The following is a 15,556-nucleotide window of genomic DNA, read 5'->3' on the forward strand; positions in this document are numbered from 1 at the left end:
TCTTACCAGTACCTGTTCTCCGCTAGTAACTGCCAACACCCCCACCTGAATCACAGGCGGAAGACGAATGATGTCAGACACAATGTCTTCTATCAAATCGTCACGGAGGACATATGCCTCGCCCAGGGATAGAACTTGCGACCCCGAGATATATAGATCTGTGCTCTCCCTATCAAACTAAGCGGGTGGGCTTCTGGCAGTTTCGATCTGACTCCAGTCGGAGACCAATGCTATTATGATTTTATGAAAATAAAAAGACAAAAATGGACGACACCTAATCGTTTTCAACAAATTCAGGTCGACCGCATTGCCTCACATGTTCTGCTCAATCACAAACATTTCCCTGTTGAATTTCTAAAATGGATTGGTCTATCATCAAACAGTTCGAACAGTGCAGACCAAGGTTAGCATGCGCGGATGTGCAGGCTAATCTTGGTCTACACTGGTCACAAAGGAAAGAAAAAAAAGGTAATCTCCCCTGGCGCTTCATTAACGTGCAACGGGAGACCACTGTATAAAACTTATCTATTAGACAGAGTTGTAACCTCCATGATATATGCATTTTCAGCAAGAGTACATCCGAGGAAAATTTAAATAACGTTTGAAACACAGTGAGATAAGTATGAAAGTGTGTCATTTGGTTCATATGAATTCAGTTTGTTCTTGTCAATAACACTCTTCTGTTTTCTAATGCATTTTGTCACCATTTATTAAACTAAAGCTTTGATTGTGTAAACAGTGTCCGACAAACTTATAATCTTGCTAGTGGCCCAGCATTATTTTGTAGCTGTCAAGAAATTTAAACCTCGGAAGTACAAACTTGCTCTATCCGAACCAGACTTACTGAGATGTGAGAACTTCAAAGGGGTCTGTAACACATGTTGGTTAATAAATTAAAAAAAGGCGTCAAAATAAAACGGTGTGTTTGTTTCTTGTTCGCAAACACATACCTATCATATTAGTCTACATATATATGAAAGACAATAAATGTTTATTTTGATGCTGATATTGTCCAAATATTGTTAAAGACCACTTTGGTTAAGAATGTTGGAAAACAGAAACAAGAGGGTCATGATGAACCTGGATCGCTGTCAGTAATATGAACTACATGTTTCAAATGTAAAACTAATGCTAAAATATTAAGAAAGTAGGCCAGAAGGTCACATTCATGGTCACTGAAATTCAGTTTAAAGATCTGTGTGCAAATCTGTACATGTAATCCAAATTTCAAGGTCATATCTTAAAAAAACAAGACAATAGGTCAGTAGGTCGAGGTCACAGTAAAATGACACCTAATAATTTGAGGTCATCGGGTAATTATAATTAAACAATCTTGGAAATATGATCAGATTTTTTTCAAGTATTTCTTTGTTGTATAACTCATATAACATGTGATTCCCGGGGCGAGCCTCTTTTCACTCAGGGGCATAATTTGAACGATCTTGTTAGAAAACCACTATGCAATGTTCCATATAAAATATAAAAAACCTAGGCCTTGAACTTTCAGACAATAATATCTTTAAAAGTTTTTCCTATTTAAGTCTATGTAGACTTGGGACACCCAGGGCAGGGCCTCTTTTCACACCAGGGGCATAATTTGAACAATTTTAGTAAAGAGCCACTAGGAAATGCTACATACTAAAAAGGCCTGGGTCTTGTGGTTTTAGACAAGAATATTTTTAAAGTTTTTTCCCCATATAAGTTTTTGTAAAACTTGTGACCCCTTGCAGTTTCAGGCAAGAAGATTTTAAAAGTAGTTTCCTCTATGTAAGTCTATGTAAAACCTGGGATCCCCGGGGCGAGGCCTCTTTTCACCCCAGGGTTATAATTTGAACGATCTTGATAGAGGACCACAAGCAATGCTACATACTGAATATCAAAGGCCTAGGTCTTGTGGTTTTTGACAAGAAGCTTTTTGAACCTTTTTTTCTATATAAGTCTATGTAAAACTTGGGACCCCCGGGGCGGGACCTCTTTTCATCCCAGGGGCATAATTTGAACACTCTTCATAGAGGATCATTGGAAAATGTCAAAAGCCAAATATGAAGGCTCCACGTCTTGCGGTTTTGGACAAGAAGATTTTTAAAGTTTATCCTTTCGATTGCCATGGCAATAAGAGTTCTTTGTGGAATTCAATTCTTTGAACAACCTTGAAAGGGGGCACCCAAGGATCATTCCTGTGAAATTTGCCCAGTGGTTTTCAAGAGAAAGATTTTTATAGAAAATGTTGACGGACGCATGACGCAAGGCGGTCCTCTAGCGGTCACTAAAGCTCACCTTGAGCCTTGAGCCTTTGGCTCAAGGTCCCGTGTTCACGGAACATTTTTAAAGTTTGATAATGAAACTTCATTTGTCATATATATCTAAATAGCAAGTTTAAAACTAAATCTTAAGCTAATAACTATTTTCAAGTGACTGTTAAGTTCTGATGGTCAGTCTCAGTTGGAATTTAACCTTGAAGTTTTAGTAAAATTGAAAGGACGGGATATGATAAGGACCAAAAATGGCCCCCACTAAATATGCATGTAAAACAATACCATTTCATTGGTAATTAACTATATTTTTCAAAATCCACTAAGATATAATGACCAGACGTCGGTAATGAACCAAAAATAATTGATTATTACACCTATCTAAGACTTACGCTGAAAAGATATTTGATCATTTAGAATGGGGGTATAGAAAACTATTTTGCAATATATTTCATTTTATATTGCTGAACCCTATAAATTGTATGTCGTCACAATACACAGTGATCCAACTTCTTGAAACGATTTTTTATTTTGTATTCCAAGACAGAATGATCGTGCAAAAACAAGGAAAACAAGGGAGATAACTCTTTCATGTAAGGACGACCGAAAACTCTTTTAAGAAATAAGATTTTTTTTATATTTTATACATCTACATAGGCGTATTTTCTACTTATTATGTCTGTTTCGTTTTATTTCGTATCAAGAAAATTTCTAAAACTAAAATCCAAAACTTTCATTTCATATGCGTTACCATAGCAACATAGAAACAGTTTTGCATTTTTTTTATTTATGGTAATTTAGCGAGTTATTTCACATACTTGATGAAATATTAACTTAATTATTATAATAGTCTTCTTATTGGTTAGATTAAATAAATATGTGTAAACTATTTATACTATTGATACCAGTAAGTCTTATCTAATAGCACAGTGCATAATAAGAAAAGAAGTCATAGGCAGAATGAATATTTTAACAATGGATTCAGCTATAGAGAAGGGATTAGAAGTTTTACAACGTAATTAATGATGATTTTAATTGATTTTTTAAGTTGAAAAAGTATGTGCAATATACTATATATAATTAAAATGCATTTTATGATGTGTTTTTGAATATTGTATTAAAATTTTCTAGTTAGTAAACTTCTTAACCTCCCAGATTTGGTTAGTTTTTAGGGGCAAAAAACGCAGTAAAAACATGTTTTTGACTGTTATATCCCTCTTGTAGTATATATAAAAAAGGTTTTATGGATAAAAAGCGTTGAGTGCATGGTATAAAGGTTTATGGTACATTCAACTTCATTTGCACGAACTCAGCCTGCTATGCTCTTGACCTATGGTCCTTATAAAACCTCTATCTTCATACGGTATACAGTTAATGTGTTTTTTTTTGAATAAGCATAAAACTGTAATTCATATCATTTCCATACTTTCTTTAGTCAATTGCTAAGTAAGATATGTAGTACATCATGTTTCTCTAGGAAGCTTACCTAATTATATTTGAAATTCAGTTGGTTCGAACTACCTATAGCTCGAATAAATTTGAGGATTTCTTTGTTTTTTGAGTAGTGAGTTTTGAGTTAAAAAAGTGAATTTCGAGTGAGTTTCGAGTAAGAAAAGTGAGTTTCGAGTTTAAACTCATCCCTGTGGGTTGGAAACCTTGCTTGTGGTGCAGAACTCTCGGGTGAGGAAGCCATCTAATTGGATGGTTGTGCTTGAAACAATGCATGGAGGGGTACCTGGGATCTTGCTTTAGAACCATGTATGGAGGGGCACCTGAGGTTTTCCTTTAGTACCATGCATGGAGGGGCACCTGGGCTTCCTTTAATACCATGCCTGGAGAGGCACCTGAGGTCTTTCTCTAGTACTATGCATGGAGGGGCACCTGATCTTTTCCTCTTGTACCATGCATGGAGGGGTATGGCCGTAAGAACAGCCCCCCCCCCCCCCTCCCCACACTCCCAATAATTTGACCAATTAAGTTAATTCTCTTAGCAATCTTTTGACAACGAGTCAATTTTAGCTGTGCCCTGCAGTTTTGTAGTTGTTTTTGATGTTTTAACAACCAAAATTTTTTTTAAAAAACGTTGTTTAACATTTCATGGAACTGGGTTTGTTATAGGTCGGCTGACTTTCAAAATGTGTGCCGCCCTGCCGCCCCCACTCTAAAAATGCTTCCTACGTGCCTGACGGGCACCTGGATTCTTCCTCTAGTACCAGAAAGGCTGGAAAATCATCAAATGACACATTTTCCTGTCAATGTTATGTTTAACAAAAACACACACAATATGTAACTGTCCGGCAATGAAAGCCTTAATGCATGAATATTTGATCACCTACCTTCCAATCAAAATTTAACAGTGACTTAATGTTAATGAACATTTAATGGAGACCAAATGCAAGTGGTATTAGAAAACTTATTTTTCCTTGAAAAGATCAAATACCCAAAAATTTTATGCAGCTTCTTTAAGCCACGTCCGTTAACAAGTGCATGTACTTATTTCACATCTGCCAAATAAGTAGTGTATCTATTGTGAAACTGGCGAATTCACCCAGATTTTCCCCTTTTCAATAAAAACATGAAAATGTACTCAGAATGTGAAACCCCTTATCTAATGCATTGTTTTATAAGAAGACTTATAATATTTTCTACAATTGTTCACAAGCACATACAGTAATTGTGGTCTAAACTGAAGTAAAACTCTTAAAAAGAAACTTTGAAAAATTAAACAAATTCCTTGAAAAACAGTACAACAGTGATGAATTGTTCTTCCACCGCTATAAACCATTTATCTACCTGGTACTAACAACATACCGGTAATTATTGGTTTTTAACCGATATTTGCGCTAAGTTCAGTGATTTGAATATCATTTTCTTTTCTTAAAAACAATGCAAAAAAAGCACTTACATATCTTAAAGATGATTATCTCTAAGTGAACTGAAAAAATAAGGCAATTAATTTGGATGGCAAGATATGGGAACCACAAACTGTGGTTTGAAATGAAATGGAACGGACTGAAATACACAGTTTGACGTGATATGCGTTCTAAATCCAGTTAGACCTCAGATTTTTCTGTTATTTCTCTTTTTTTATGTTCTGTTAGATTTGTGTATTTTTGGATATTTTGTTTGTTGGTTAGAACACGACAGATATGCCATGTTCATTTATATTACGTTTTAGCAATGAATTATAAAAGATAATAGGTAACGGTAGATTTCTTGGAAGCACAGTACCACAAACACAGCCTCAAAGCCACGCATTTGCAAAGTAAACCCACAACAATATATATATAAAAAAATATTTTTTTTAGAACGAATATCATTTAGTGCTGGTTTGTGACGCATTTACACTTTTGACACATCAGTATATACCGTCATACTAGTATTTTACGCGGATGCCAAGCATGTTCAAGCTAATAGAACTGTTTTGAAGCACTAATAAGACATTATTACATCATCTATCAAAGCAAATCTTTTAACCCTTACACTGTTAAATTTCTATAATGAACTTGTCCATCTTTCAATTAGAACAGTACCATTAACTGTTAAAAGGGATGTTTACCAAAATTATACTGGCTGAATGGCGAACAGTGCAGATCATGATTAGACAGCACGAATATGCAGGTTGATCATGATCTACACTGGTCGCAAAGGCAGAATTAATCATGTTCAGCCTGGTACATGGCCGAGCAAGTTGGAGCACTTGAACAAAGTTGGACTGTACTATATTTCGCTGAACAATTATTAAGTTATATATAAATATTTATTGGTACATCTCAATATCAAAACTTTCAAAACAGCAACATCTTAATTAAAGATACACGTTTTTTCTTCAAAATCATGTAAACTACGTAAATGATGTGAATCATAAGGATATTTTGTCTTATTTTTAACAGAATTCGCTCATCTGACTTTGACTGTTTGACCTTAATTGTGTGTGACACGTTAGATCATAGATGGTTAGATATGTAGGTTAGTGCCTTTAATACTTTTTCAATAAATGAGCCTGAAACACTGTTAAAACCAAATCGCTATTTCAAAGGGACTGGACTCCAGATTTTGGCTAAAAATGATTTTCTATTAAAACTGAAGATTTTGTCGTATTACCACTTTTATAACATGAATGTTTATTTCCATTTTCTTAAATCCACATGATGCTCTATGCATTTGATCTTGGTCATGCAGTTTAATTAGGAAATAAATTTCAAACTGAAACACAGCTGAGACCGAAAAATGTTTTGTGAACACAGGACCAGGTGAGCTTAAATGGTCAATAGTTCATTCTCTTTATTCGTAATAGAAAGAACAAGTAGAAGATAATGCAACATCAGATAGAAGAAACACTTCACTTAAATATCTAAGTATACAAACTACAAGTCTCTGTCAAGTAATACAATAGTCGCAACATCGGATAAAAAGAAAGTTTATATTTAACTTGCAAGTCACTGTCAATACAAAGTTCTTCCTCCTAAACGAGGCCTAGCCTTAATTGGAGATGTACTTAAAATTGTTGTCAATATGAAGATCTACTTGACATGTACACTCTATCACTAGTTAAATGTTCACAAACTGCACAGTAGATTCAAAACATTGTCCTTATGTACTGCATGTGCAGTTGGTACAGCACTACTGGTCCCGGGAATCATCAAGGTCATCATGTTCATTGTCGGTCAGACGGAACAACTGGAAGAGAAAGTACAATAAAAAGCTATCCGCAGACAAACTGGTTTGAGTTCAAGTATATCAGATACTGATATTTAAATCGAATGTTTCTCATTGCAGAGTTGGTGCAGCCGTTCTGCGCATGCGCGGAATACTTATCAAATGGAACGGACGGCAAAAATACTCATTTTTTTTGCATGTCCGCACGCATTTAGTGTATAATGTGCATAATATACTGACTAAAGGTTAGGGTTAGAATCACCATGGTTACAAAATATATATATTTAAGGTATTTTTGTTCAAATTTAGTTAATCCGGTATATACCGGAGTCTGTAATATATCACGGGCGCACCAACTCTGTATTTAGTCACAGCCATTTAAATCTGATAGCTGGTATACATAGACATTTTTGTGTAATTACTGCAAAAGTATATGTAACACTGCATTATCTAGTCAAGATGTGTACATGCTCATTTTAGCATTGTTACAAACTTTCATAATTTGTCATTTACTGCGCTGCATGTTCAGTGCTTACCTCTGGGTTTCTGTGGTAGCTCGTGGCCATTGAGGTGACGAGTACCAGGGCCACTGGTTATCCGATGGTGGATGACAGGCTGGAAATCAAACAGGGCTGCAGGCGGACCATTGGCGTGAACTCTCATCAGAGCCTCAAGGGTGTCTCCGTTCATATGTGAGCATCTGCCTGACTTGATGAGCTTCATTGCTGAAAATACCCGTACAATGTCGTCAGTTAACATTTATGATACAGATTTAACAACTTTCAAATTTTCGTGAACTTAAATTGGATAAATAAAATTAAAATGATCACAACAGACTAGATTGTACATTTTTTTCTATTTCTCTATAATATCTTCATAATTCTCTAGTCATTTTGTTTTAAATCTAAGTAAGTAAATACATGTACTAGGTAGTAGTTTCATTCAAAACCAAAATCACACATTTTGTTTGCAGTTGTAACAGAGACATTGATATTGATTAAGATCTTTTAACTTTCATTCATAAAAGTTAAGTACCAGAAAATTGTCGTTAACATTCAGTAGTGGATAGAGACACTGTTATCATGATGTTGACCATGACCAGGATACTTGTGATACTAGCTGACTGGGTCTGTAAGAGTTCACAGTACAGGGTACGACAGTTGACACCAGAGTGTTTTAAAGCAGACATACTTACTTGGAAATACAAAATGCATCTCATATTAGAAACAAATACGATTGTAAATATGAAACACTAAAGTGAAAATATTTACTGATTAGAACTTATAATCCACTGTATCGGACGTTGAATTAAATAAGATTCCTGTTGTATAACATTTCAGTTTCCAGGACATTTTATTTCAAGACTTTGACTTTTGTTTTATTTATACTAAATTACTCCGCTAACTAAAGGAAACAGCAGGAGACTGACAGGGTTGCCACTTAGTTGAGAAATGAAATTCCCTGACTTTCCTTAACTTTTCCCTGATTATACAATACTTTTCACTGACCAATACCAACATCTCTTATCGGCCTCCTCCTCCCCAACTGCCATCCAATCCAACCTTTCATATGTAAAGGATTAGCCTGCTCTGGAGGCAAGGGTTGCAAAGCATTTCAGCCTTCAAAATTCCAAAGTTGACAAAAAACACAAAATTGATTCAGACTCATTTAAATAATGTATACATGTATACACAATTACAACACAATAATTATGTTTGGAAATACTTATAAAAATTGCTTGAAGACTGTCATAGCCACTGAACTTTTTAAGCATTGACCCAGAATTATATTTTTCCCTGACTTTTCTAAAATTTCATTTTTCACTGACCATTATTAAAATTTCCTTTACAATTCACTGACCTTGAAAAAAAATCCCTACGACCAAATGTGAAATCTCGAAAACATGTGGCCATTAACTAGCATCAGTTTGGTCAATATTATCAGACAGGAAAATGTTGTTACCATACAAGCTTTATTCTAGTAATTGAAAGTCAATTTATAAGAATCACATGATGACAAAAAGTGAAATACATCTATTATGATTGAGTAGCATCCGCAAAATGACATTATTATGTCTGCCGATATGAGCAGTATGCCGAACTGAGCAATACTAAGATATGATCAGTACTCCGATATGCCCGTACTCCAATATGACCAGTACCCCAATATGACCCATTCTCCGATATGACCAGTACCCCAATATGACCCGTTCTCCGATATGATCAGTACTCCGATATGACCCGTACTTCGATATGATCAGTACTCCGATATGACCCGTATTCCGCTATGAGCAGTACTCCGTTATGAGCAGTACTCCAATATGAGCAGTGCTACGATATGAGCAGAACTCCGATGACCCGTACTCCGATATGAGCAGTACTCCGATATGAGTAGTACTCCGACATGAGCAGTACTCCGATATGAGCAGTACTCAGATATGACCCGTACTCCGATATGATCAGTACTCCGATATAAGCAGTACTCCGGTATGAGCAGAATGCCAATACGACCAGGATTAAATACGATCATTGAGACAGTGCAGAGTCGTACGTCTACTTATGTTGCAAACAACGCTGAAGATGCTATTCTACATAGTCAAAGTATTTTAATAGAGCACACTTTATCGCTTCTGCTTATTTCTGCAAGTAAGGTAAAATATCTTGACATTTTTGTAAGCATGGCAAGTTTTAGTATGGCGAAGTTCAGACTGCTCAGTATAAGAAATTAATAGACTAAGTTAGAATAATAATCAAAGAAAAATTCAGAGGTTACTAATGTAAATGTGCAGTAAAATCCCAACATTACTTGTGGAAAAACATAACAAGCACTTGATCATCACGGAAGTTGAAAGTAAAATCAGTTAAGTAGCTACCATTAATTTGCTATTGTGTATATAAGCACTTGAATCAGGACGTTAAAGATGCACCACTTGCACGGCAATTTATAATTTCCGAAGTCATCTCATTTAAAATTCACTTGTAACTTGGACTAATTAAACATGGGGACATCTTCCCGATAATCAAAAGTGTTAAAAGCGAAAACAAAAGCAACAATTTTAGAAATTAAAATATTGAGTAAATAATATTTAACATAAGTCAAATTTAAAAGCAGAGAATATACTATAATTACTTTCTGTTGTAGCTGGTGATCTCTAGAAATGGCACTGCGTCAGTAATCAGAAACGAAAAGGTTACACGAAGTTTGTTATTTATATGTTTTGTTGCGTTTAATGATTATAGGTCACGTGGTGACTTTCAGGTGACCATCTTTGCATTATTTCATCACGGGCAGGCACCTTGGTAGAACCACCAACCTTTCGTAAGTCAGCTGGATGCCCTTCCTCACATGAAGAATTTAACGTCTCGAGTAAGGCTCAAACCCACATCGGTGAGGGACGAAATATATTGATTCTATGTTGTCACTCACGAGTCAGTAACGTGTCTAGCCCTACCAATCCGTCACTAGACACAAATACATCTAGCTACTAGTACTCTGAAATCTTATTTGCATTTCGATTCTGAACTCAGGTATATGCCTCAGCAACATGTGTAATTTTGAATTATATTTCAATAATTTCCGTATTATTTATTCATAAAGTGATAACTAAATAAGATGTTTACATATCATCGATCTCAGCCTGCAATTTTGCTCTTAAAATCTTATTGAACTATATTTTGCCCGTCGTTCGAATAAAATTTTTTATTGAGACATTAAAAAAGTTTAGATAAATCATCTAAGTTTAACTTGGTATACTTTAAATGATATCATGCATATTCTTATGCACCGGACCTTTTTTAGGAAATAAGTCAAAAAATGATGATTTTCCTTCCCAAACGGGAAACAAGTTACTATGTTCAATATTAAGTTTCTCATTCGGGAAGTAGGGAAAACGATCAATTGATTTCTCGCCCCTACTGACCTGGGCATGTGCTATCTTAACATTTTATCTGCTCTTAAAAAATTAGTTTAATTAATTTGTTGATGAAATGTTTTAGCTATTTCAAACTTTATTTATTTCTGTCAATCGTCTTTGTATCGCGTGCTTAGCCTCAAGTGATACATGTTGTTGTTTTTATGTTTAATCTTTTCAGAGTCTCACTACGTTAATGCAGAACAACCAGTTTATGAAGGGCTTGAACAAAACCTGGATAAGGAAGAAACCTATTATTCAAAACTAGGTAGTTATGTTTAGAAAATTTTAATGCCTTCATAAGTTATCAATCTTTTGTTTTGTATTACTTCGAAAAGCCGAGCCCCATGTGGTTCTGGGACGATCTATGTATGAAAAGACTTGGAACCACTGCCTTACCCTTGCATGATCGTAAGAGGCGACTAATAGGGTCTTAACACTTGGTTTTGCTGTAACTGTGATTCCAACAGGTATGCAAATTTTGATTCCATACCTCATGTTTTTATTTCGATGTAAATGAGTTGTGAAACCAAAATTTGTAGTCCTGTTTGGCGCCATATAACCTATACTGTGTTGGTGCGCCGTAAAACCCAAATAAATACATAATAAATAGAAAAGCCGAATTTCTAGATATTTGGGCACAGCGTATTAACAGCATTGGTATTTGATACTAGGTAGTCGTTTGTTTGCTCTGTTGTATTTTGCCGAAGAAATCTTCTTCTAGTAAAAACTACTACATGTAACTACTTTTCAGCTACAGATTAAGATGATAGTTATTCTTGTGCATGCTGAATAATTGACGATCGAGAAGAAGTGAACCAGTTGTATGGAACAGTTGAACAATTACAGACGTGAATACATATAAAGGCACGTTTTATAAAATCTCACGGCTGGCCGTTGACAAACAGACAAAGTGGTACCAAACAGAAGATGTTTTGTTGTTGTTATTGTTGTTGATATTCATTGTTAAGCAATTTATATCATTCATATATATCTTATTATTGCTCTTGTCTAGTGTTCAGCTCTGTTTTAGTTCGTTGTATATATTAATATATTGTAACAGTTTTGTTTATATTTAGTGAGAGAATGACATTCACTACTTTTGTCAAAATTTGTTGTTCGAACCTTTTGCCTTTTGTTATTATTTGTAGATGAATGTTATTGCAATTTGTTATTCCAAAGAGCAAATTGAGTTTATCTTAAAATATACATAGACGTACCTTTTAGCGTCTCTATAATATAATGTATGATCATATAGTATGCAGAGAATGTCAGCTAAACATAAAAATGTGACAAGTTGGCAAGTGTGCGTACATTTATTTTGTAGCTCATAAGCACAATGCGAGAAACTTGAATCAGAATGACATAAGAATACATTTTCATCGTGTTCTCGAGTCATCGTTTTTTGTTCTCATGTCATCGACTCAGATTTTCGTGTCATCGCTTAGTGTTCTTTTGTCATCGCAACATATTCTCATGCTCTCGCATCGTGTCCACGTGTCATGGCTTCGTATTCCCGTGTCATCGCCTCTCGTTCACATATCATCGCTTCATATTCTCGTGTCATGGAATATAACGATCACACGAGAGCACGATATATATTCGTGCCATTATATCGTGTTCTCGTGTCATAGCTTTGTGTATTTTGTCATTGCATCGCGTTGTCGTGTTATCGGATCTTGTTCTTGTGTCATCGCATTATGTTCTCGTGTCATCCTATTGTGCTATCGTGTGATCGTTATATGTTTGTGTGCCTTCGCATCGTGTTCTCATGTCATCGCATTGTAATCCCGTATTCTCAACCCTACCAATCCAAAGGCCAAGAGTGCAAGCCAATGATGGCCATCACGGAACACTTAAGTATTACCATAGTTATAAAGCGCATGGAGAAGATTTACGTAACCACATCGAAAAGTCATCATTGCACTTGACAATTATTCCGAATCTGGAGCAGATAATCAAATGAGCATTGATATTTCCTTTCATTTTTACGATTTCGATAGAAAACAATATATTGTCAAATAACTTTAATTAATCCTTAGTATAAAAGCAATAAAGAAGTAGAGCAAACGTGTTCAGAAATATTTTTGCAAAATATGAGTGAATCAGACGAGATGTAGAAATTTTCAAAGGATATAATTCGATTATGAGCCGCTGTGTATGTTTCAACAAATATTTTATGTATTTGTTTATTTTTTTTTCTGAACAGCTATTGATGGGATATCTTTTTTCAAAATGTAGAAAATAGCAGTACTATTGTGTAATGGAGAATTTTTATGTGAACTGCAGTAAACACCATTTGAACTGAATTATATTAATGTAAGCTAATCTCTCATATTTCTATTTACGAGTATTTTGATGAATAATGCATTAAAATACATTTTGATTTACTATGTCATGAACAGTGAGACTTGAATACGGCTTCGAGCATAAAATAAGACCACACCTCTTGTTTTGAAAAAAAAGAGACCTTTTTAAACACTGTAGTTACATGTCGAATTTAATTCTTTTTACCAAGTATTTGCAAATGTATCTTTAATTTACATGAGCATTTTGGATGCAGTTTTGGAGTATTGTTAAAATTAAACACCTCTCTTCTATTTTTCTATTGCTGTATTATACTTCAGGTAACTGTATCATTATTGGTTTTCAGTCTTAATACGTTTGCAGTTATAACTATTTCTATAAAAGGCAGCGCATATAGAACACGTTTTTTTTTCGTTTTTGTTGGGTTTAACGTCATACCGACACAATTATAGGTCATATGGCGATTTCCAGCTTTTGATAGAAGAGGAGGAGCCCAGGTACCCCTCTGTGCATTATTTCAGCACGGGCGGGCATCTTGGTGGAGCCACCGACACTCCGTAAGCCAGCTGGATGGCTTCCTCACTAGAGGAATTCAACGCCCAGAGCGAGGCCTGAACAATTGAGCATCAAACGAGATACAGTTCTTGTTTTATTGACAAACCAGGAATCTAGGTATCAGCAAAATCAGGATCATTTAAGATCTTTCGACAGTGTCACACCTAAAAATAAATATTCTATATCATAAATGAACAGGAACTGACATAAATCAAAATCGGTATTGCACTCGGTCAAAATCCGATTATTTGGCATGTGCCTGATCTACTTTCAAAAGTATTCTAGAGTTCTTTAGAGTTTATAATAAAGACGTCACCTGTAAAATAAAATAAAAAAATAATAGGTTTGTGATAAAAGGGTCATTACAGCAGAAATTTATAACCTGGGATGCACTCGGACTTCGTAGATTTTACCTGGTCGCTTGCACGCCGTGTGTAATCTAAGCCTGGCAAAATCTCCTTGGCTATTATAGAACACTCCAGATCAAGTTACTGTTGTAGTGTAAGGTTGTTTTCAATACGATATGTTTGATAACAAAATAAATATGTCTATAAACAAAATACTGAAGCTCATAATGCAATGTTGATCAATTCTACTACATGTGAACTTAAAAGATGTGCTAACCCATTAATCATTTAATGTTTATAAACAAAATATTGGAAAAATCATAACGAACGTGATTTTCGCTGTATTAAGTGTTTATATCCATCAAATGTCAGTTCTACCTATTGCACAAGATATGGTTTCGCTAAACACGTGCATACATTCCGAGTAAACGTGCTTGTAGAGACATCGGAAATGTATGCAAATTGTGAAGTGACATTATTTTATGTTTGAAGCTTCAACTTGTACATATTGTATTGTATTGTATTGTATTGTATTGTATAAGAATGCATATGTGCTATGTTATCTTGTTACTGTTGCTTTTTCTCACAAAGGAATGTTACGTACTGACTCGTGGAAAGCGAGTAGCATAGTTGGAAGGTTTAATGAGGATGTACTCACCATGCTACATTATATAACATTCATCCTGCAAATAAATTTATCGTTTTAGAAGCATTATTTTTATGCAACCCCAACATAATAAGAAATTAATCAAAAACAGTAGCTTTGTTATGTATAAACGTGCACACACTCTTTTAATATACAAAACTAGGGTTTGCATGATTAATTTAAGAATCCCAGTATAAAGAAAAGTACAGTACCTGGAAGATTGAGTTCATCAAAAACAACCAGAGCCAAGCATCGTAAATTGATCCTCTCATGAACTGATGCTGTAATAAATGTATCTCTATGTTAACTTTTTTTTATGCAAAACTTCGAGTATGTAACTTTTAAATTTGGTTCATTTTTAAATATCAGAGAAAATTACGTTAGCATAACATCTTATGTAAAAGCCAATGCGCGTTGCTGATTGTCGAGTGCTAAATGCAAAATGTTATTTGCTAAATGCTTAATGTCAAATATTGACTGTCAAAAGGTAAATGTCAAATGATAAATACTCAATAAATGCAAATTCTACCTGCTGAGTGATTATTAAAAAAACTGGATATATTGTAGTTCTAGAATGGCGTCCTGAGATTTTGTTTCAACTGCGGGGCATCAAAACTGGGACAAAGCGGGAACGCAGGGTGGTTTAAAATATTTTACTGTCTATATAGTTTTGGAACATGCTGTTGTAAACATTTGGATTGGAAATGTACTTCAGCTGGCAAGAATTACCAGAGCATCAGTCGGTACAGATATATGTTAAGCAATAAACTGATATAAATAATTGACCTTGAAAATTAGTTTATTTAGTCGCTTTTTTTTCAATATAAAAATGTTGAATCATAATCACATTTCATAGTTTTATTCCCGCCAATTATAATAA

General features: G+C 34.8%; 1 protein-coding gene and 1 long non-coding RNA gene across 2 annotated transcripts in view; one reads left to right on the top strand and one right to left on the bottom strand.

Moving 5' to 3' along the window:
• The window catches only part of LOC123561860 (serine/threonine-protein kinase 11-interacting protein-like), a 208,017-nt gene that overhangs the window by 101,250 nt on the left and 91,211 nt on the right, over positions 1–15,556 (top strand). The window lies entirely within an intron of this gene.
• Positions 6,184–9,161, bottom strand: LOC128559889 (uncharacterized). Its single transcript, XR_008372708.1, has 3 exons — positions 7,947–9,161; positions 7,448–7,636; positions 6,184–6,932 (listed from the first exon to the last, which is right to left on the bottom strand). It is a non-coding gene; the product is annotated as an uncharacterized LOC128559889 (long non-coding RNA).

The sequence above is a fragment of the Mercenaria mercenaria genome, chromosome 10 (assembly GCF_021730395.1).
Source record: "Mercenaria mercenaria strain notata chromosome 10, MADL_Memer_1, whole genome shotgun sequence".
NCBI lineage: Eukaryota > Metazoa > Mollusca > Bivalvia > Venerida > Veneridae > Mercenaria > Mercenaria mercenaria.